General features: G+C 47.0%; 1 protein-coding gene across 1 annotated transcript in view; it reads left to right on the top strand.

Annotated features, from left to right (window-relative positions):
• The first annotated feature begins 613 nt into the window (after positions 1 to 613).
• The window catches only part of RAI2 (retinoic acid induced 2), a 44,857-nt gene continuing 21,149 nt past the window's right edge, over positions 614 to 24,321 (top strand). Inside the window, exon 1 of the mRNA XM_068179975.1 lies at positions 614 to 778. The gene's annotated coding sequence lies outside the window, so the exon portion shown is untranslated. The remainder of the gene's footprint in view (positions 779 to 24,321) is intronic.

Below are 24,321 nucleotides of genomic sequence, written 5' to 3'. Positions count from 1 at the left end.
ATCTTGAGCGGTTTGCTAATATCAACAGAAATCCAGATGGAATTACAATCATCTTTTTGCGTACATTCGAGGGCATATTATGTAATACTAGCCATGGATTTAGTTTAATGCACTGCACCTTCCAATAAGCTGCTGGCAACACTTAATAGCGATTTGAACCTACAAAAAACTCTTTTGCCCTTGACGAAACCGTTTTAAAGCCCAGAGACTGAGGTCAAGAAGCACGGGCTGTTCAGAGTCTGATGGGAAAACGGGGACAAGGGGAAGCGAGGATGGAAAAGATGAGGGGGGAGGGGGGGCGGGCGGGAGGAGGAATTAAAAAGGGCAAAGAGATGGAAGGGGAATAAAGAAAAACAGGAAGTCAGAATCGTGGTCAATCCGAGATAAACGCGGAGGAGACAAGGTCAAGACTTCAAGCGAGCAAGGAGCAAAAGACCCAGGAGATTTATGAAGAATGATGCCGCTGCCTGCCGCAGCATCCTCCCGAGCGGCCGCGCTGCTCCCGCTGCGGCTCCGCGGGACCCCGGCGCTGCCCACGGCAGCAGCGCGGGCGGGCGCGGGGGCGGCGCTGGCGGGCGTGGCGCAGGTTGGCCGGGCCCCGCCCCCGGCGCTCGCCCCGCCCCGGCCCGCCCGGCGCGGGGGGAGCGGGACGCGGTACCGGGCAGGGCAGGGCGGCGCGTCCCCGGCGGCGGCGGCGGCGGCGGCCGCGCTTGACAGAGCGGGCGGCGGCTGCGGCCCCATGGAGCCCAGCTAGGGGCTGCCGCACCCTCCACCGGAGGTAGGTGCCGCGCAGCGGATGCGCGCCGGCAGCCCAGGGCGGGTGGAGCGGTGACAGGTTGGCCGGGCGGCGGCGTTTTGCGGGAATCCCACCCCCCCAAGCCTTCTTCCCACCGGCGGCCGGGCGCTGCGGTACCGTGGGGAGGGCGGCGGCCCCGCGGTCCCCGCTTCGGCCCGTGACTATTGTTTCTGGTGGCGCCGAGCGGGCGCAGCGAGATCCCGGTGGCGGCGGCTTTGTGCGGGTTGTCCCGGCAGTGGGGCTGCGGCGGTGGGGGGGCGCGGAGGGACCGCGGCGGGGAAAGGGACGGGGCGAGACCGTGACCGCGCGAGCAGAGCCACCCACCCCACCCCCGCCCTTCCTCCTCCTCCTCCTCCTCCTCCTCCTGCCTGCGCAACTTCTCCAGAATCGCGGCCGTGGGTGCGCGGGGAGGAGCGGCGCGTGCCGCGGCCAGGCATCGCCCCCGCGGCGCGCGGCTCTGCCCCGCGGGCGGCAGGGCCACGGCGGCGGGCCGCGCTCCGGGGAGAGGAGATCAGAAACGGGGGCGATGCGTTTCAAGATGGGCGGTAGTGGCACGATTTGGGGTCCCTCGCGTAGCCGGTCACAGGCGAGAAACGGGAGGAGAATTTACCCTTCCGAAGTTCGGGCAGAAATTCCTCCCGCTGTCGCCCGGCTTCCTGGCGAAGTCTGCCAGGCGGATGGACTGTCACCTGCGGCTCCCGTAATGACATTTTCTGGATGAGGCTGTCGCGGGGCGTGGGTCATCTGCGCCGGCGTCGCAGCGGTCCGGGCGTACGTGGCGGTGAATGCCAGGGTGAAGTGTCGTGCTCCAGAAGTTCTGCATCCCTCCGAGGGCATGCTGCAGGGTGCAAGCGCCCTGGGCAGGAGTTGCAGGGCAGTTATTCTCCTTCTCTCATTTAATCCCCAGCACACCTCTTTTTTGAGAGATTGGTTCGGCTTCGGTTTATTTACCGCTGTTGATGGTAGTTTTCTTGCACGTTCTCCATCAGAATTATTTTTCTAAAAAGAAAAATTGTTCAAATGCGGGATTCAAAGTATATATATTGCCTAATGGGGGTGTCTTGTTAAAGAGGAAAGAGTATCCGGTTACCCATTAATTCTTCAGGTATTTTCCGTTTAAACTCGATGAGGAAATTGTTTTTCTTTTTTCTAAGTAACCTTTCATGTCATTTATCATTAGCAAATCGGCTTGGCATTCAAAGTAAAGATTTCCTCGCAAATACGCTACTGATTACTAATGTTATGTCTGAAACACTCCATAGGACAGAAATCAGCACACCTCCGTTTTTTTAATATGTAAATTTGAAAAGCCTTTCCTTCCATTTCGTGACGCTGTGAGTGGCCCGGTTAATCAGATGTAACTACAGTCACTAGCAGAGGAGGCTGCTGATAAGGCAGGGTGGTTTCCTGCACCACTCTGCTAGAGCAACCTGATCAGTTAATGCATCCTCACTATTTTGTCCTTGGCATCTTTGATGAATTTTATAGTTTTTCTGTGAGCAGCTCCAACAGGGAAAGCTGAAGTCTCTTTCACCTTCAGAGAGGACTGAAACCAAATTTGAAGAGGGGATAACTCTTTGAGTTGACTGGAGAGTGCTGCTAAGTTCCTGTGTATACACTAAATTCTGGAGGCAATCCAGCAGCCAGAGCTATCTGGGTCAGGCTGGAAATCACCTCAGTGATGGGTTTTGCAGGGTCCTGGTCACTTCCTAACAAAAAAAAAAAGCAAGTGCTTTTGCAACATGCACGGATTGCATTGTAGGCATGGGCTGGAGAATGGAGCTGGTCATGTAGAGGGCTTGGCATGTGCAATCAGCAGGTCACACTGAGCACCCTACAACTTCAGGATGCTTGAGTTCACTGTGCAGAGCCTGCAGCAGTATGAATTACAGGAGAAAAAAATGCATTTAGATGTAACAAAGGCTGCTGGCTCATCTCCTGCATGAGGAACTAATTTTTTTTTTTTAAATCTGGCTCCCGTTTCTGCCTCTGACTCAAACTGCCAGTGTAGCTGTGGGCAAATCATTCCACGTTTCCCTCTCTCCTCATCTCTGCCTGACCTGCCAAGGTCTCATCTCTACAGAGCTGTCTGTTCAGACCCCAACTCAAACCCCTTACTTTCCACCAGCTGCCTTGCACACAGCAGTCTGAAACCCAACGTAGGTGGTACCTCTCTGCTCCGAGGGGACACAGTTTGACATTCAAATACTGCTCCTGGAGCCAGTCATACAGACATAGCAGCCTCACAGCAACTCATCAATCTCTAATCCTACCCTGCTTCTAATCCAGTCCTTCTCTGCTGCTGATCAAATCGCCCGGCGCCCTTCGAGCTGTGTCTGGCTGCGTGCTCGCCCTCGTGTCGGCGAGCCTACGTCAAGCCAGGGAAGCAAGTGGCAGTGGAAATGGGCTGAGGATCACCAGCTCTCCAGGACACAGACTGTCGCTTGGGGCTACAAAACGCATGGCACGAGAGGCCTGGCGTGATTTAGAAATAAAAATTATAGCTAAAGGGTAAATTTCAACAATGTCACAGAAAAATGATCGGAAAATGGAACCCTGGGCATTCCTGCACAGCCAGCTGCGTGCTGGTCGGGAGGGAACGGAGGTGGAAGGGTGCAGCTCCCTCGGCGTAACAACGGCATTCTTATTTTAGCATGGAAGACAGCCAAAGATAAGGAGTGGTTGTCATCCGGCTGGTTGGAAGATGGAAAAAAAAAAGGAAAAGCTGTGTGGAAAAGTATTTTGATGTAGGTACTAAAGGAAAAAAAAAAAAAAGGCAGATAACCTTACAAGTGCTAGACTAGCTATGTAAAGCTGCCAGGACAAAGCTTTTCCCATAAAATCCTGTATTATCCTAATTAAGCCCAGACCCTGTTAAATGACACACAGCTTTATTTATTTCAGATGTTTCTAGGTCCTAAAGATGGGGCCAAATGTGAAGAGTTTGATGTGGCAGATAGTTTAACCTCAATTACTTTTACATAAATCATGTGATTGTTACAGTAGCTGAAGTACCTCTGATGGGTGCCCCAGAGCTACTGATTAAAAAAAAAAAAAAAAAAATTTAAAAAATCTCCTGAAAAATCTATGGCAGTGCAGGTGAGGGTTTGTGGAAGAGAAGTGGCCATCCTCTCTGCAGGCAGGAGGATGGGAGTGTGGGAGCTGTTGTGGTGCTGTGTGCTTGCTGGTCTGAATGCACAGGCAGCTGAAATGGTGGCTTTGTAGAACAGGCAGCCAGAGAAAGGGGCGTAAAATGGGAGCTGACAAATATTCTTGTTATGGAACTGGGATGGATGAATGATTTATGGGGGTACTTGTTTTTATTTTATTTTATTTCAAGAGGAAGGAGATGGTTGGTGATATGAGGCGCTAGCCACGGATGGCTTTGTTTTGAGATCAGGCTGTGCTGGGTCCTGCCTCCAGAAACAGCATCTACAGAATAACAATACAGTGAAACAATTCCCAGCATTGCTTGAGTTTCACAGTCTGTTTTCAGGATGAAAAAGTTTTCCTTATCTTATGTTCAAAGCTGTAGGCCTAAATCCTCCCAGCAGACTCTAGATTTCAAAAAAGAGGTGGCTGTATGAGAGGTCCTGGACTGCAGGGATCTTTGTTAGCCTGTCTTAGTTCTCCTAGGGAATTTGCTTTCCTGGGTATGCAATATTTCCCATCCCTCCCAGGGCACTGAGCTACTCTGTAAATAGGCCACTCTGTGGAGGAGCTGCTCTGCTGGCTGATTTAATGTAGCTTGTTAGTTCTGGCTTTCTTTTTTCCCACCCCCACCCAGTTCTATCCATACTGCCCTTTGGTGTACAGAGCAGTGCTGTAACATGGATGAGGTGAGTTTACAGGGTCACATCTGCAGGATTTTGCCAGTTCTGCAGGTGGCTGGGTGTCCTGGGGACCCTTATGTAAGCTGCAGCTCCACAGTCAATTGCTGGCTTTGGGTTAGTGACTGGATCCCTCTGAGCAGGACATGTTTCCAGCATCCTTTTATATGTTCTAGTTAATAGAATCATAGAATATTTAGATTAGAAGGGACCTTACAGGTCATCTAGTCCAACCCCCCTGCAGTAATCAGGGACATCTTCAACTACATTAGGTTGCTCAGAGCCCTGTCCAAACTGACTTGGAATGTTTCCAGGCATAGGACATTTGCCACCTCTCTGGGCAAGCTGCCGTGTCTCCCCACTCTCTCAGTAAAAAAATTCTTCCTTATGTCCAGTTTAAATTGACCCTATTTTAAAACCATTACCCCTTGTCCTATTGCAACAGGCCCTGCCAAATCCTCTGTCCCAGTAGTCTGTCCTGTGGGTCCTCGTTAGGTATTGAAAGATGCTGTAAGGTTTTCCTGGAGCCTTCTCTTCTCCAGGGTGAACAGCCCCAGGTGTCTCAGCCTGTCCTCATAGGAGAGATGCTCCAACCCTTGGATCTTCTTCATGGCCCTCCTCTGGACCTGCTCCAACAACTCCATGTCTTTCCTGTACTGAGGACCACAGAGCTGGATGCAGTGTTCCAGGTGGGATCTCACAAGAGTGGAGGGTGCCCTTGATCCACTGTTTGTGTCATTGATGAAGTTATTAAAGGATACCAGTCCCAGTATGGACCTGAGAGGGACACCGCTCATCACTGATCTCAATTTGCGCATGTAGTTGTTTGGAAATGTGTCTTTAAGATATCAGAGGGCTAAATGTTCTCAAGAATTAAACAGAGAGTCTGGATTAGGTCTCCTGTTTCTTCCACACTCTTCAGAAAAAAGGTGTCCTTCAGCTTAGCAGCTTCCAGGTCTCTGTGTTGGTCCCACTCCCTTTAGAGTGGCTAGAGAGCAGCCACTGTAGCAGAAGGAAGGCAGCTGCTATTGACTTGCAGGACAAGCTGGGTATGGGTTTGGATTCCCCCCACCTCCCCCATGGCAGGCACAGAGATGTCAGAACAAGCCTCAGGACTGACTGACTGTGTCCCCAAATGTCTTATCATTGTGTTATCTTTGAGCTGATGACTGGGGGTGAGCTCTGATTGACAAGAGAGGTGAGGGAAGTTTGCTGTGACTCCTCACTATGCTTCAGTGGGGCTGCTAAAGGCAGGTCCCTGAATATTCTGGGTGCAGCTCCAAATTCATTTGGTCAGGGTAATTTTGAAAACCAGTCTCCCTTCCAACGTCTGCATGTGCTTCAACCTTTTAATTATTCTGCACTTTTCCTGTGGCATCGAAACAAAGAGGTGGAAGTGTAGTGGCCACCAGGAGGGCCAAGAGGCCAATGGCTCTTGCCTGCCCTGGCAGTCAGTGTGCTCCTCATAGCAAAGCCAGGTTATTTGGAGGAGTGCAGATCTTTCAGTCCAGGAAAAAATAATTTGTTAATGGCCAGAGAATAATCACTTTACTCTGAAAAGCCTCTCCAGCTGTATTGCACCAACTGTTCTTTATCAGTCTCTGAATCCTTAATGACAGTAGCAGCTAATTTCTCTTTCTGTGTTTTTCTAGCTGCAGTGTCCTATTTTCTCTGAGTTTATTGAGAAAATAATAGAAGTCATTACATAGCTACTTGTCACCTTTCAGAAAAGAAAATTTCTCCCTGCCTGAACGGCCAAGTTAGTTACTTGGTGACTGACTCAGACAATAGCAACTTTTTGTAGCTCGTCAGTTATTAATCTGTGCCTAGTGAATAAACTAATTTACTGGAGGAGTATTACTGAAGTTCTAATCTGTGATTATCAGAATATGGTGAATAAACTTCACAAACAGTGTGACAAAGGAACATGTAGATTCTGTGGCATGTAAGCAAAAAAATCAAGAAATAAAGGGTTAGGAGTGACAAAGCGAGAAATGAGAATTCATTGTGTTTATTTTCTTTTAAATTTGATTGTCTTTGAAGCTGATGTGGCAGTATTGCACAAAATGGTTCTTGGTTAAAAGAAAACTATTTGGTGTTCCATATATATCTATAATAATTAGGTTAAAGAAAAGATAATGAGGAACATTGGAATAGATGGGCAATGAGAATGGAAGACACAGAAAATAAAGTGAAATGTGAAGTATTTTTGTGTTTGCATGATACACATCTCCTGTTTGTTGGTGATGGATCACTTGCTGTAGAGCTGGATCTACACAAGGCCACTGCAAAGCAAACAGGAAGGGCAACACATTGTTTTTTAATCAGGATTTTCTTAACCAAGAAGTCAGGCATCACTGTCTGAATAATAGATGCCTTCATCTCCAGCCTTGGTGCTGGGGCTGGAGGTCCGAGGCAGCTCTCAGCCAGGAGGCCTGCCCTGCAGAAAGCTGGGGGAAGAGGACTTTTGACGTAGCCAAAACTTGCTCTGCAGGCTGTGGGATGCTGAGGGGAGGCCAGAAGGAAGTAGGAACATATAAGCAGATCCTAGAAGAAGGAGCACACAGAAGAGCTTTTCTGTTCCCATGTGACATGCTTGTAGTTCATTTCTGGTCCCTGGGGGATGGATGGAGTTACCTCTTGCCTTTTTATGTCTGGAGAAGCCGTGTATGCTTAGGGTGGATTCACAAAGCTTCTGTGACAGAAGAGACTGGGCTCTGCATTAGAGCTCTGCTCCATTGTGTGTGCAGGATACATCAAGGGCTGTCGTTCTCTCACAGGACTGGTGGTGCCAAGCTCAGTGTCTCACATCTCCCCACACCCTTGTGCCTAAGCTTGTGTTCATTTTGCAGAAAACTGCCTGACCATGCTCCAGTTGTGCTACAACCAAAGCATTGATGGTAGGTGGAAGAAAACAGATGCAAGGAATTTACTTCTCCGCTCACCAAGGAAATGCATCTGCCTTTGGTTTGGGTTTGATGTTTAGGTCCCTAACTGATTTTTTTAGATGCTTGTGTAACAGCTGTGTTTAGCTATGAAATCATCACTTCTTTTAGGATGTATTTTGGCTGTCACCACAGCTTTCTGTCCTCTAAAGGGGGATATTGAATTGATAGGGGTAGCCATCAATTTGGATGCCATGAGTGCTACAGACAGGAAAGCAGAAACAGCATTAGGCTGTGTGCCATGGATCCCAGTGTTCACAGCATGTAACCTCAGAGATGTGCAGTGACTGTCCTGGAGGGACCTAGTACAGCCTCCCACCAGAAATGATTAGGTCAGGAGACAAGGTGGATGCCCTTGATGACAAACAGCCTACAGACATCTTAGACTCACTTTGGTTACTGGAAAGGCTGGTCAACACTCTTACTTTTTGCTTTTTGGTGGAACTGAAAAGCTCTTTGCTCTGCAACATAAAGACCCAAATATTTTGGGACATGATAATTCTGATTTTCTTGAGAAGAGATGCCCCTGCATTTCTAAGGAGCTGAGGTTCTCAGTCGAGTAGCCTTTTATTTTTAAAAAGGAAGGAGGTGTTTTTATTAGAGCTTCCTGTTTTGGACTCTTTGGTTAGAGGGTATGAAGTGGTCAGAGGAGGGAGACATCATTTAGATAAGGGTTGTCTCTTTGTATTTTCCTATACATACGTAATACTCATATATAAATTTTTTTCATGTATGTATATATATTATATATTTTGAATTGTGCAATTTTCCCCAGTTCTACTTAAGGCTGCTACTTAAAGGAAATCTAAATAAGGTTTCCTGTCAAGAATGGTTTAGATTTAGCTGGCCTTGCCTGGGGCTGAGGGATGGGTTAGGACACTTCTCAAGGTCCATTTCAGGATCCTTTCCATGATTCTAGGCAGTTACTCAACAAAACAGATTCATTGTAAGTTGTGCTGGTTATGCTGAAAGGGTTTTGCTACAGCATTTAATGTGGTTATTTGTTTGAAAAGGAAATAGTAGGTAATTGTAGCATAGTTACTGCTGCTGCACTGGACAAATGTTTCTTTAAATAGGAAAACAACTGATGTTACATTTTTAGACCATCATCATGATATGGGTGTGATTAATTTTTCCAGGAGCTTTGTGGTTTTTATATCTGCTTAAGTGTATTAACATTTTAAAAGGTCAAAGGTAAGCTTTAAAATGGATGCCAAATTAAGATGGATGGGAGGAAAATGACATTTACTTCTTGTTACTGCACATTGTTTGAATTTGACCAAAGGCAAAAACAAAACAAAGAACAACGCTCCCCCCCCATACACACGCACGCATGCATGTGTGCGTGCATGGACAGCCAGCCATGTTCCCACCACCTGCCTTCCCTCCACACCTGGTCTGGCAAAATCTTATTCATCAAGGCTGATTAATCACGATAATCATCATTATTATCTTAACAAAATCAGTAGTCCAGTGTATTCACTTCCAGACAGCCTTTGTATTCTTTTTCAAAGTGTATAATTTAACTAGTGTGAGTGGACTCTGTAAATAAAAGTAGCTAAAATATAAATATTAGGAAAACATGGCTAATAAGGACTCTAACCATGTTACCGTTTCCTGCCCTTGGTCTGTTTGAGACGATGATTTCATCAGGGAAGGGGCTGGACCCTCATCCCTACTCATGCAGCTCCTTACACATCGAATCCCAATGAAAGCAGAGGATAAAATATGGTGGGAATGATGCCTTTGCTTCCAGTGGGAATGGTGGCCAGTCCCAGCCAAAAGCAAGGCTTTAGCAGAGCTGCTCTGTGACCACACCAGTGTTCAACAACTTTGGCTTTGGACAAAGCGCCACAGCTCGAGGGAAGGACCGCATCTGGTTGATGTCCATCACTTCCACTCTTGCCCTTAAATGATGGTAGGTGGCTATGCTGGTGATATGCCCTGAGCCTCAGCAATCTCAGCCACTCTTGTGAAAGACACCCAGCCTGTTTTTGTGGATGCTGTTGAACAAGACAGATTCGCTCCTCCCACTTCATGACATCTGCCAATATAAGGAGGGTTTAAAACAAGGGAAAAAACCACTAAAATTTCTTCACATCCTGCTCCCTACTGGTGGCTAGTGGCTTATCAGGGAGGCTTCAGACACGCAGCCCCATGCCATATCCCAGAGCACACCCCAACCTCGTGTGGGCTGCCAGGGCTGTGCCGCTCTGGGAGGAGTCACCCGCTCAGTGCCAGCTGTGGCTGAGCCACGTGGCACCAAGAAAAGGCAGTGCTGCTGTTCCATACCCACATCCACCTGCCACCCTCGGGCTCCCGGGGCAGGGCAGCTGCCCAGGGCAGAGCATGGGGGAAGAGAAGGGCTGGCAGCAGCTTCCTCAGCACTCGGCCGTGCCCCTGCACAGCAGCATCAGGTGTGTCCAAGGCTGGGATAAGGGACAGGCAAATCTTCTCCTCCCTCCCCAAGAAGCAGCAAGGTCTCCTAAGCATCCCTTCCTGGGTGCTGAAAATCTTTGTCTGACAAAAAAAGGAAGGAAAAATGACAATTGCTCATATGCTTTGTTCCAGTATGAAAATGTATTTTTCATTTCAAACTGAATGGATTCTGAGTTGAATCTGAGTAGAACAAACTAGGCAGTTTCATTTTTTCATTTTACCAAAACTGTTTTTAAATCACTCAACCCAAATACTTCTTTTTAATTTTTTTACCCCAGCCTTGCCACTCTAGCAAACAATTCCATTATTTGCATAGCTCTAATTGCAGTGATTAAACAAACACAGCAAACTCCAACCCTTCGCAGAGCCTCATCACAGCCCCACAGCCAGCTTGGTCTGTATTTTGTCAGCAGAGAGGGAGATGTTGCTTTGTGTAGACTGAAAATAAATTACGGACTTTCTGGTATTTTTTCCCCCTCCAAACTGATACACTATCAGTTTGAAGAATGAATAATTTTGCCTGTTGTCTTGATAGCAGGCTGAGAGATATCTCCCTATTGTGAACCTGGTACAGTTTAAAAAGCACTGGGATTTTCAGTGCTTTGTTCACGTGTTACACTTAAGTTGCAACCGCTGTTGTTGTTACTAGAATAAAGTGTAGGGTTGCAATTCTGTTAGTAATAGCCATATTAACATAAAGAGAGACAAATATCTACATCTGTTTGGAGTTTTTTTCTGTGAAGGTGTTGGGTACCTGAAGACATGGTTAAGGAAAATTTTATCTGACTACAGTTCCATCAAATAGGAACAAACAATTTTTGGACATTTTTTAATGACATTTATTTATAGCAGGTAGCGCACAGGCGGCTGCTATTTCTCAGCGTGCTGGAAGAATGTTCTCCAGATGGTGCTTGCTGTTTATGCTTTTATTCACTTCGCTTGAACACAGCAGCACTCTACACAAAACACGGAAAATTGGAAAATAAAAACAATTATGTTTTTACAAAGTGCCATGTGATTTGCTGAAATGTCTGAGTTGACTGATGAGCCGTGCGTGGGGGCAGCGGGGGATCACGCCTGTCACAGAAACCCAGCGCCCGAGCCCCACACGGGTCACAGGCATCGCCCCCTCTCCCAAAAGGTGCAGAGCTGCTAATCCTACCCTGTGTGTCTGTGCCTCTTCTGCCTCCCTTTTCCTGCACAGGGGTTTGGGTGAACGTAGGAAAGGCTGTTATTTTAATGGCAGTATTTTTGTTGGGTTTTCTGTGACTGTGCAGCCCCAAGGTGGGAGAGACACCAGACAAAGCATTTCATAAACCTCGCCTGTGCCATCGTGTTCCTTCGGCTCCTAATCTCACAGGAAAGCATTAATGCCTTTGGCTGGTCCACCTGAAAGCAGCAGCGAAAGTCAAGACTGATGCCCAAAGGGAGCAGCGTGCTCCATGATTTCTGTTGGTTACAGTGGTGAAGATAGATCGGTATCCAAATGGTTGGCATGCTCTTGCAGGCTTTTGTTGTGCAGCTTCTGCAGTACTACTCACACAAAACATTCTCAAGAGTGGAAGCTTTAAATAAAAGACTCTGGAATCTAATTTTTTTTTTTTCATTAAAAAACCTTGGGAAAATAACTCAATTATTTACATTTATAAAAAAAAACAAACCCAAACACACTAGCCAAACAACAACAACAAAAAGATATTGACAAGTAGGAAAAAGGTATTTTTTGATTTTTTTTTAAATAAATATATCTTAATGTATAGGTAAAAGAAACAGGTATTTCTCACTTCTGCTGTAAAAGAACAAGAAAATGACAAACCCACAGCACTTCAGGGCAGGTTTTCAAATACCAGAAAACATATACCAATTTTAAACTTTGGAACAGGACATGATTATTATTTCTTTGAGAACAAGAGCCTTCAGATTCCTTTGAAATCTAGTTTAAAGCCAGCAATAACTTTAGTGAAATTAAATTTCAAGAAATTAATGTGTGAACAGCTCAACTGCTTTTGGGGTTTTCTCTGGTGAATGGGCAGTGCTGCACAGTGCTTCAATTCCTCTCCCTTGCCCGTTACCCAAGAGACAGCCCTTTCCCAAGCAGAATTCTTGCTACATCAGTTCCATGCTGTTTATCTTCTGTTGCTCCCTTGGCAGTTATTATTTCTTAATGTGTTAATTGTAGTTCCTGGACCCTTGTGTGTGAGGGTGTGTAATGCTCATGGTAGTGATGCCGACACGTTCTCTAGTTCCTGGAATCGCAGAGTGAAAAACTGAAATGTGGTTTGGGCATAGAGCATCCAGTAAGAGAAGTCAATTAGAAGAATTCGAATAGCATGACAAGAAAAAAGTGGGTGATGGGGAAGAGTAGGCATTGGGTTGGGGTGGGGGTTTTTAAGGCTTATTCTGTTATTCTGTTATTATTCCTTCTATGGCTCCGGCTTTGTGTGATATATATATTTTTTTAATTAAAATGTGAATTATGTCACTTGCTTTCCACCTTTTAACAGTATTTCACAGTAAATTTCGTTCCTAATAGCAAGTAGTCAGGGGTAAGGAATGACTTTGCTGAGTGATGAGGATTGTTAATTATTAAAAAGAAACCTATGGATTTGAAACAAATTAGACCTCATTAAGCCTAGGTCTGTTTCCACACAGACCAGCAGACATGAAGAAGCCCTTCTAGGAGCATGAAAAATCCCACCTTTTAGCTGACACATCCCTGGTAGCAATGTTCCTGGGCTGGCGTGAGGTGCACGTGCTTGTTTTGTTTGTGTCAGAGATCCCTGGTCTCTGACCTCAGTTCAAAATCCGTGACTCTGTTGGATCTTTCCTGTTTTCCTTCCACTTCTCCTATCATCCCCAGCCACCCCAGCCCACCTGCACACAGGACTCCCACGTCACTCTGGAGGTGGCTGCTGACCATCAGCAGCTGAGCCCACCTGGCTGAGGAAGCCAGTGCTCAGAAAATGTTGGAGTGCACCATATTGGCTGCTCCAGGTTTAGTGAAAGGAGAAACACAGAAAAACTCCTTTTTTCTTCCTTGATTTTGGAGAGGAGGATGATCTTCTGGTTGTACCATAGAGTTCTCTTCATGGCTAGGCTGGCAAACTCTGTAGGATACATTTATTTGTTCCCCTTTACAGAGGCAGGGGTTTATTTTTTGTTTGTCTGGATTTACTTTGTTATCCAAACTCATCCGTGACTCTTAAGTTGTTTGTACTTAGAGTTTTTCCATGGGATTAAAGCAAAAAACCAAAGGGCTGAAGAGACTGTTGGAGAGTACTCTCAAACATATGTAACCATGCCATGTTTTGAGCTGCTTTTTTGAAACTTCTTGAAGGCAATGGGTGAGTGCATCTGCAGGAGAATCCTAATAAGGAGAGTGAAAGGTGGCCTTAAGTGATCATTTTATAATTGTATGTGCACAGGCATGCCATGTATGGGCTTTGCTGTCTGGCTGAGACATCCCCCAAATCTTCTCTGGCATTACAGGCAGTGACACACTCATATCAGGAGAAGAAACGCCCATTCTGCTGGCTAGAAATCAGCAATAACATTTTGACATCTGTGCAACAGTTTAAAATGAATTATTCAGCACATAGATCGTGCTATTTGAGCAGCCAGCACATCTCTGCCCATTTACTACTGTCAGTCCATGGTGGAGATATCATTGATGCCAGTGGGAACTGAGCACATGGGCTGGGGGTAGGTTTTGGCCCATAGCCTGAAACAGCATTTGACAGCACCCCTGCAGAACATGATAGGAATAATCTGCTTTGCTACCAGCAAAAGACCAAAAGACGATGTCAGTTTGTTTCTTCTCTTAGAGTATTTTGAACACATGCAGATCTCAAGATCTTAAGAATTAAAGCAATAATTAATTGTTTGACTGTTTGAGTTTTGCTTTAAAGAGTGAAACTGGCATGTAATTTTGATAAAATCAATGTATTGCATATGACTGTCCAGAAGCCCTGAGCATCTCTTGCCTACTGGGAGTAGAGCCTGACCACAAACTGGCAGCAGGTCCAGGCCAGTCTCCAGCTTCTGCCAGTTTGGGGGGTTAAAGTGAAGCAGTATCTAATCCCTGTCAGCAAAGAAAATTCATAAGATTCACAATGTCAGCAGCATCTGATTTGGAAAAACTAGCTGAAGTGGTGTAAGAGCATACTTTGGGGAACTGCAGATGGGGAGCTGGGAGGAAACAGATAACTAAACACCAGCACAACCCTTCCATGCTCAAGACAGGCATTGAAGAGAGAAAGTGGACATTTATCTTGTGCTTAGCTTTCTAATTCAGCAAGGTCATCTGAATTATAGCAGTGTATGTGTGGTGAGAGTCTAACATCTGTTATTTCACAGGATGTCTGTTCCCTGTAGCTTCATTTTTTAAAATAAAATGCAGAACACAGTATGGAAATGTTCTTTGCTATGGGATACCGTCCTTTTGTTACCCTTCTTTAAAGACTATGTTGTAGCTGTTCACCGATACTTATCTCACAGGTGAAAATTGAGGAGCACTCAGATAGCATTGCAGTGTGCAGCAAAATCATCTGCCTCTCCTTGTCCATGTTTTTCAGGTAGCTAGCTAAAAATGCCTCAATTTCTACCTGATCTTCCATTTAGGTGTAAGAATACCCTACTGTGGAAGGAGCTCAGTGCTCTACATGAAACAGCAAGACATATTATCCAGGTAGCTGTAAAACAAATGGCTGGTATAATGAAAGTTAAGCAAATCCTTATGTCCCCTGAAGTCAGTAGAATTTAAGCACATAGTTAAGTCTTGCTTGCAGTAAGGGTATATCCTCAGATAGGAGCACTGTAGCTGTAAGGTTTTTGAACCTGCGTGTGTATAACTATTTTCAGAATCCCCAGGAGCTTTGCAAGTAGCTGACAGAAGTGAAACTGTGCTGCGTACCTTGCAGCAGTGCTGGCTGCTCAGGTGCGCTGCTTCAGCAGGAGGTGGGACCTGGCTCCCTCAGCCAGTCCTTGGCAGAGCAGTGCTGCAGCTGCTGCTGCTGCAGCTGGGTGCAAGCTGGGATGTGCAGCCCTATGTGGGTACATTTTTGTAGGGACTAAAGTCTGTTCTGGCTTTTGCAGGGCTGCCATCAACAAAGTGTCTGAACTTTCTTGCTGTCTTTGATCTGCTCACCATTGCTGTACTCCCCTGGGGAAGGAGAATGTTGTCCCCCTTGGGTCGGGAGTAAAAGAGGCACAGAGAGACATCAAACCTGAATTTGATGGTTATTTTTGTGTCAGCATTTGTGGACACATCTGTGGAGGAGGGTTCCAAACCTCCTGTCTGCATAGTTTGAACCCCATCTGCTGTTAAAAACTTGGTCCAGTGGCACCAATGTAGGAAGCTCATGAATGGGGCCATGGATGTTCATCTCCCCTATGTCAGAGCAGAATTCAAGGAAGTGCCTTGCTAGTGTAGATGTGGGATGGTGAGGGAAGAGGGGAATGTGCAGTCCAGAAAAACAAGAAGTGGGGTAAATAGCTCAAGTAATGTATGTATGAGGGTGAAGAAGGCTACCTGGATTTATTGTCACTTGACTGGAAGGATATGTGTAGCATGTGTGCATCCATTAATTAGTGATGCAGTTGCTCCATGCTGGTACCAATAAAACCTTAACAGTACATGATACCAGCCTGTGATTGCTTCCTTTTTTCCACATCCCCTTGTGAGGTTGTGTGTATATCAGTGCAGCTGTGCACTGCATACAGTGTGGATGTGCTGTGGCTGCCTGCGCAAGAAAAGGACAGTGAAACAATTCAGCGGGTTATTACCTCCCATGTGATTTTTCCAAATGTTTATGAAAGGATCTTTGATATGCAGCACTCTGTAATGTGCACAAAATAACCAGCGTTGTTTTCTTTCCTTTTCCTGAGACATATTCATTCTTAAAATGGCTCCTGAGCAGGCTTTCCTAGGTAAATGCAGCAACTGCAGCCTGGTGGTTTAGCAACAACAACAAGGAAAAAGGCTGTCCCTAGTTTCCTTTATATGCACATTGTGCAGCTTTTCAAGCAGTGCATCAAACACTGCTGGCTGGAAATTTCCAGGCCCATTTCCTCCTGCCTGGTGCATGCTCATAAAGCAAGATTGTCTGTACGGTCTGTAGCTGCAGTACTGCAGAAAGTCAATAAAGAGCTGACCACCTCACCTCTATCAAAAGCAGTTGAGAAGCCCTGCCTCATCTGCCTTATTAAAACTGCACTTGACTCCTGCAGAGAAACCTAGTTGGAAACCTTGAAGAGGAGGGATAAAAAAGGAGTCTGAAATTGCAGTGAGTATTCTACAGCTAGGTCTTGCAGTAAGGTTAAGTAAGTGCATATTATGAAATAAACCAAAAATGCAGCTTTATTTAAAAAAGGAAAATGCCTGAATTTAATGCAATGAACTGACTTTTCCCACCTGCAGTACAGCACAGATATATGATTAGTTATTGCAGCAATGAGCATATTTAACTAGCTCCCTAAAGGATTTGTATTTTGAATTTAAATATGTATATGCCTACCTATGCATGTGTGTTTATGCCTATTTGTGCAGGAAAAGGCATGATGTAGAAATAGATGCAAGAGGTAGAATTTGTAATGCAACATGTCTTTGAGTGTGTGTTTGAAAGGATATTTGGGGGTTTTCTCCTTTCCTTTATATAACAATAATTGATTAAATGTTTGCCAAGCTTTCAGTAGTATCTGCTGGGAATCATCACTCTCACCTTCCCCAGGCGTGCCAGCCTTTTTTCACCTTGAAATGAAAAAAGAGAGAACTTTAACAGAAAGATCATTGCTTTAGCTTAATATTATAAGATTTCAGAGATTGAATTTTCTGATAGTAATGAAATGAACCCTGAGTTGTGCCATGAATTTGATTGCAGTTAATTTGATTTTTGAGATGCTCAACAAAGCTTGCCCATTAGCTGTAACCTCACATACTTTGGATTTGTACAAACTGGTATTTTATGTATGTATGGGTAGAGATAACATGGAAATTTCTCTCTGGTGGTTCAGTTGCTTGTAACAATTACTGTCACTGAGTACTTACTAACTATAGGGATGTTGGAAGTAGTATCCATTGAGTTGCTGACTAGTAATCCCACTATATTTATTGCTTTCATGTTGCAGGAATAATTTTCCTTTCACAAGGAAAAATACAGCTGAACATCTCAGCCAGGAGGCACACGCAGACTCCATCCTGCAGTTTTTCCCCAATTCTCACTCTTAATGAGCCTAGTCATATGAATAGCAGTGACTCTTGTCAGAAAGGAGTTTTTTTGGCTGAAACTCACCATTTTAGTATATGTGATTTGCCTCCTCAGACTTCAGAGTGAATGTGCACTTCTTGCTTGTATTTGCCAAGAGGCAACAACTGTGGGGTGGGGTATTCCCCAGGGTGGTCCCAAAGTCTGGCCTGTTCTCCTTGCATGATTTATTCTCAGCCAGCAGTCAATAAGATGGTGGAAGATGGCCTTTTATATGTGTGTGTGTATAAATAATACCAGATGCAGATAAGAAACTATTTGGTGATGTCAGAAAACTAAAGACATAAGGCTACAGATAACTGGCATAGTATTATGGAGTTGATCATGTGTGGGAAAAACAGGAGGAGAATTCTGCTGCTGGGAGAAGATTCATGACTATAGGGAAAAAAATACAGAGGGTGCAGTTTCCAGAACAGGGGAGAAACAAGACGGGGAGGGAAGAGATGAATGGCAGGGGCACGCAAGTTGGGAGTGTTGCCAAAAGATCTCCAGGCAGTGGGCAAAGGGTTGAGCTGCCAAGGAGATTATTGCCATGAGCTGCTTCTGGGAGGTCCTGTGAGCAGGGGGATGCAAAGTCTCAACAAAAGTCAGGGGATATATGACTTTGTGATGTGTGGAAGGGAAACTGCCCATAGATGGCAAAAGGGTCGGACACATGACTGGAAAGAAGGCGTTTCGTCTGGATCTGTGCCACCAAAGTACACGGCAAGCACTTGTGGAGCCAGGAACCAGGCTCTCCTTCCAGCTCCGTCCTCCTGAGCAAACCTGCTGGAGGTTCATTTCCTGGCCCCAGCGCAGAGGGGTCTGGACAGCCCTGCTCCTCTCTTGGGTGCTTCTGTGTCCTGTGGAGGGCTCCTAGAGGTCATGGTTGGCTGCTACAGGAGCAAGACCAGGGCACGTGCCTGTCCCCTCCTGTCCCCCTGAAATAATCTGGCCTTGGTGGAGTGGAGCAGTCACAGCAGGGCTGATCTGTGAGGCCCTAAGTTTGGCAGAGTGAGGGGCCAGGTACCAGGGTGTGCCTTTGCAGGGAGCTGCCGTCCTTCTGCAGGATGCTGGCATGCCCACACCTCTGCAGCATCTTCTTGGATCCTGCCAAGTCACAGTCCAGCAGTCTCCCTTGCTGACTACATGGCAAGGAGAGGTTTTGTTATTCAAAGGTTAGTCTTTTATAGAGTTTGGGTTGTTTCTTAAATTCTCTTCCCTCCATTCTGCTTTTGGTGCCCCATCTGAAGGCAACATGTGCAGTTACTTTGGTCAGAATTAGGCAAACCCATTTAGCAGCAGAGGAAAGGAGGAAAAAACATTGAACAGAAAGCACTGATGATTACACCGGAGAGTCCCATAATACCAAATTCAGCAGAGAACATCGAGGGAGTGGGCAGAAACCTCTTTCTCTTCAGGGGGTGTTGAAACACGGTGCTCTGGAAATGCTCAGGCAGCAGAGACCATTGAAGCACCCTCTTGGCATAGAGCTGCCCTTTCATGCCAGCTGTTGTGCCTCACAGCTGGCAATGTTGTATCTTCCATGAGAATCTGTATCCATAGGCTCCTTGCCACCTGCCTGCACCTGATGCAGTGGAGACCTTGTTCTGCTTGTTCCCCGAGGGACACGCCTTTCCCCATGGCTGAGGCTGGGAGCAGCATGAATCCTCACCAAAAAAAGGATGATACAGCTTCCGTACTGCTACGAAGTTAGACTAATTCAGAGGCAGTGTGTCTGATGTCTCTTAGTCAATGCTAGCCAGAAAGGAAACAATTTTACACATCAACAATTTTTTATGATTAATAATGTTATCCTGCCTTAATTGAAAAATGGGCTGGTGCCCTCAAGAAGAAATTAAGCTGCAGGAATTAGTATCTAACCTCTTTATGATGAATATGTATTTTTACACACTGCATATTACTGGCAGTGCTTTTAGAAAGAATCGTGCCGTGTATTGTAATAAAAAATTGTCCTGTATTGTTTGTAGTTGCGTGGCACCATTCTGTCTGGCTGACTTGGCTTTGAGAGCCTGAACGCTTGGGAAGAAGCAGTGTGAGGATGCTGAAATCCTTTTAAAGGGAATTTATGTACAAACAGGAGGATGATGTGTAGGCTCTGAGTTCTGCTATCAGTTGTTATTGCTGAGAGATATTCACAGGGAGTCGATGCCAGATGGAGCATTAGCCATTGCTGGCCTCAGTGCCTTCGTGGGAAGTCGGTCATAAAGTCAGTGAGGGCTCCTGTTTGTGGGATTTTTAAACACCAGTGAATCATTTTACGTAGTAAAGCATTTGTCGTTGGGTGAGTCTGTGTAAAGGTCTTTGTGAACTGCTTTCTACCAAAACAAAGCTTCAGAAGGAGAGAGAGGCGATGCCGAAGGACAGGGAGATTTGTTATGCCAAGAAGAGAGCTAGTAGTTCCACTCTGCTGAGGCTTGCCAGGCACCCAGCGGGATCAGGGAGCTGTCGCCTGTGTCTGCCAGTCTGCCTGCAACCACGGGTGGTCCTGGGGACAGGGTGAGTCATGACTTCAAAGCATCATGCTCCTTCCATGTGTCCTGAGACTTTGTCTAGTGAGGAGCAGCCCAAAGAATCCAGGATTAAAGAAGATGAGATGGTCTAGGTGTCTCAGTTGGACAGCTAGGGACAGCACAAAGTCAATAAAACTGCTTTCAACTACACTGCTGCCCTGGCACCATCCACATCTCCTGCAGGTCTCGTGGAGGACCATCATTTCAGCAGGAGATTCACATCTAATGTGATGTGTTTCAAATGCCTTGTTCCCCGAATGTAAAACACTTAAATCAGCTCTTATCAACTTACATATTGCTTACCCAAGCCTTTGAATGTTGTGTGTCAAATCTCCCTGGAAACACACAGTGAAACATAGATTTCTCTGGTGGAATCACTGGTGCTTTCCAATGTTCCCGGACAGAAGGGTGTAAGCAGCCTCCTCCTCTTCTCCATCCTGGAATAGTGGGAGGATCCTCATGGAGAAATATGTACTTGGGTGGTGCCATCTTTCCTGGAGGGAAACCTGCTCACAGTTTGGGGCTGTGTAGGGAGAAGGAGGGTCTGGGCAAGGAGCCAGGAGTATCTGCGTATTGAGGGGGTCACACTGGCTTTGGCGGGATGTGTGGGAGCAGCCTGGGTAAAGGTTGTCCTTCCCTGCTCGTTCTTGGCCACAGCTCTTTGGACTATGTCTGCCGTGGGGACCCCAGGATCCCCCCAGCCCTGCTGAGGGTGAGTGGTGGGTGGGCTGGGGCTGGCAGTGTTTCCCTGGTGCTGCCCTGCTTCCCTGATCTGCTGTCACTGCCTGTGTAGGCTGGTCTGGGGCATCCTCACACCCATTCTCTGGCATCTCTACATTTGTAGTCAAGGTCTTCTTACTTACCTCTTCCTTTGTATTTCAGCCAGGTCCCTATTAAAGCAGACAGTAAGGAAGTCTGCATTAAAATGCCTCCTTTCCATCCGTCTGTCCTCCCCTCCTCCCAGCCCCATCCTCCTTGTCCCTGGAGGAAACACTCATCTTTGCCAAGATCCTGCCTCGCAAAAGTAAACAATATGAAATTACAATAAAATGTTTTGATTTGCAGGGCCTGACATTCAGAAGCTGCACAACAGAGACTTACAAAAAAGGATTTTCTATAGATAGCCAGTGTGAGAAAAAAATAAATCTCTCATATTGGGCGTTATTTAGATCCAAGCATCAGGACATCGTGAACAGGGAACAGAGGATTTTGTTGTCAAACCTGAAGGTTCTTAGGAGGTTTATGCTGCAGCATCTGTCAGCAGCTTTCTGCCTGGCATCTGCGGGTGACTGGCCTATTGCACAGTAATGTCAATATTTGGGACTCTTGTCTCCCTGTGTGTATATGTATGGTTGTTGCTTGATGCTTTAAGACTGGGTAGTGTAATGAAAGCCCTCAGAAGGAAATAGATGAGCTGAAACTTGTTTCCTCTGGGGCTCTTCCACATAACTCAGAAGAAGGCAAACAGAAATGGAGGTGTAATCCTTGGGAGAAGAGCTTCCTTGGGCACTTGTCAGTTTAGCAGGCTGGGTAATCTGCGCTGTCATCAAGATTTGCGGTTTAGCTGTAGTGAAGTTAGTTGGCTTTGACATTTCATTAGGGAAGTTTTCCATAGTTTTTCATCCTCAGTCTTGGGGCTGTAAATTATGGCTGATGTAGCTTTGTTATGCTTACACCTTCTAACATTTATGCAAGTTGATGCTGCAGCTGCAAACATCTTATCTGATGAGGATTTTTTAAATCATTACTTGTTTATGAAAGACTAACTGGGTCAAAGGCTAATTTTGGGAAGGATTTGGTTTTCCCAGTGCTAACCAATAAATTTTCATCTGAATATCGTAAGTTACCCAACCATTATCTCCTGAAATGGGGATAAAAACAATCATCATTTATCCTATAATCTGCAAATATTTTGAAAAGTGAACTGGAATATCAATAAAAGGGCTTATCATCAAGGTCTTGTGAGTACTCTTACGGACTTTTGTTTAGAAAGCAAAATGTTAAATTTAGAGCCAAGAACTGTGTAGATGAGGAGGGAATATGTACAAGTGACAGCATTGTAAATTGTCTCAAGGGTTCAAGGGACCGGGGAAGGACACTGTGTCCTGAAGTCACTCCTTCTCAGAGATGTCTCTGCTGATAAGTGCCAGTAGTTGTTCCTTGTGACAGTGATCGAGGGGAACAAGGCAAAGGATCACCCTCTGGGCTCCTGCAATGGTGAGCAGAGATGGGGATGTGGCCTGGTTTATTTATGAGGGCTGGACGTGCCCTCACTCTCCCAGTTGCTGCAGAGGACAGATCCATGTCCTTGGAGCTTCAGTTGCCGTCCCTGTTTTCCTCTCCCTTTGGAGTCCCTTTTCAGATGCCTCCTCTGGAGGGTTGCTGCCCTGAGGGCTGGGGGTATGGGCTGTGTGACCCTTGGGCTGTGTGACCCTTGGGTTGTGTGAGCCGTGGGCTGTGTGACCCTTGGGTTGTGTGACCCTTGGGCTGTGTGACCCTTGGGCTGTGTGACCCATGGGCTGTGTGAGCCTTGGGCTGTGTGACCCTTGGGTTGTGTGAGCCGTGGGCTGTGTGACCCTTGGGCTGTGTGACCCTTGGGCTGTGTGACCCATGGGCTGTGTGACCCATGGGCTGTGTGACCCTTGGGTTGTGTGACCCTTGGGCTGTGTGACCCTTGGGTTGTGTGACCCTTGGGTTGTGTGAGCCGTGGGCTGTGTGACCCATGGGCTGTGTGACCCTTGGGTTGTGTGAGCCGTGGGCTGTGTGACCCTTGGGCTGTGTGAGCCATGGGCTGTGTGACCCTTGGGCTGTGTGACCCTTGGGTTGTGTGACCCTTGGGTTGTGTGAGCCATGGGCTGTGTGACCCTTGGGCTGTGTGTCCCTTGGGCTGTGTGACCCTTGGGCTGTGTGACCCTTGGGTTGTGTGAGCCATGGGCTGTGTGACCCTTGGGCTGTGTGACCCTTGGGCTGTGTGAGCCATGGGCTGTGTGACCCTTGGGCTGTGTGTCCCTTGGGCTGTGTGACCCTTGGGCTGTGTGACCCTTGGGCTGTGTGAGCCATGGGCTGTGTGACCCTTGGGCTGTGTGAGCCGTGGGCTGTGTGAGCTGTGGGCTGTGTGACCCTTGGGTTGTGTGACCCTTGGGCTGTGTGAGCTGTGGGCTGTGTGACCCTTGGGCTGTGTGACCCTTGGGCTGTGTGAGCCGTGGGCTGTGTGACCCTTGGGCTGTGTGACCCTTGGGCTGTGTGTCCCTTGGGCTGTGTGACCCTTGGGCTGTGTGAGCCGTGGGCTGTGTGAGCCATGGGCTGTGTGACCCTTGGGCTGTGTGAGCCGTGGGCTGTGTGACCCTTGGGCTGTGTGACCCATGGGCTGTGTGACCCTTGGGCTGTGTGACCCTTGGGTTGTGTGACCCTTGGGTTGTGTGAGCCATGGGCTGTGTGACCCTTGGGCTGTGTGTCCCTTGGGCTGTGTGACCCTTGGGCTGTGTGACCCTTGGGCTGTGTGAGCCATGGGCTGTGTGACCCTTGGGCTGTGTGAGCCGTGGGCTGTGTGAGCTGTGGGCTGTGTGACCCTTGGGTTGTGTGACCCTTGGGCTGTGTGAGCTGTGGGCTGTGTGACCCTTGGGCTGTGTGACCCTTGGGCTGTGTGAGCCGTGGGCTGTGTGACCCTTGGGCTGTGTGACCCATGGGCTGTGTGACCCTTGGGCTGTGTGACCCTTGGGCTGTGTGAGCCGTGGGCTGTGTGACCCTTGGGCTGTGTGACCCTTGGGCTGTGTGAGCTGTGGGCTGTGTGACCCTTGGGCTGTGTGAGCCGTGGGCTGTGTGACCCTTGGGCTGTGTGAGCCATTGGCTGTGTGAGCCATGGGCTGTGTGACCCTTGGGCTGTGTGAGCCGTGGGCTGTGTGAGCCGTGGGCTGTGTGACCCTTGGGTTGTGTGACCCTTGGGTTGTGTGACCCTTGGGCTGTGTGACCCTTGGGTTGTGTGAGCATTCAAGGCAGGGGTCAGCAGGGACACTGGGCTCCACTTTGTAGAGGGACCTCCTTATCCCTCTCTGGCCACATTGCTTCCTCACTTCTGCCTCTCTCTCCTTCACTGGTGCTGTCTCACGTCCTTTGCTTTCTTGTCAGCCTCCTGTCCCACAGATATTGTCAACAATGGCATGTGGGCTCTTGCGCCTGAAATCCGCCTTAATGCACTACTTTGTACTTCTGTTGGAAAACCATGAGCGAAAGGCAAAGTTTAGTTTAAAATTATTTACCATGCTCTATTCCAGCTGAAAAATATAAATAGAGTTAACATAAGTGTTAATAGATACTGCGTATCTTAGGGCTTCACTGATTTATCCATCAATTATGTCATCGTAAACTGAAGGTGAAGTTACACCTCCAGGTTCTGGGATAACAAATGATTCAACTGAACTTCTGCTGGGTACTTCTGTTTGAATTACTTTAGCGGGAGAAAAGGGTACAACCAGTGAAAATGTCCTGGATTGGGCACCTTACAACTGCACAGGTTCGTTTGGGATAAGTCAGCAGCTC

The sequence above is a fragment of the Anomalospiza imberbis genome, chromosome 2 (assembly GCF_031753505.1).
Source record: "Anomalospiza imberbis isolate Cuckoo-Finch-1a 21T00152 chromosome 2, ASM3175350v1, whole genome shotgun sequence".
NCBI lineage: Eukaryota > Metazoa > Chordata > Aves > Passeriformes > Viduidae > Anomalospiza > Anomalospiza imberbis.
This window is presented reverse-complemented; position numbering and strand designations above follow the sequence as displayed.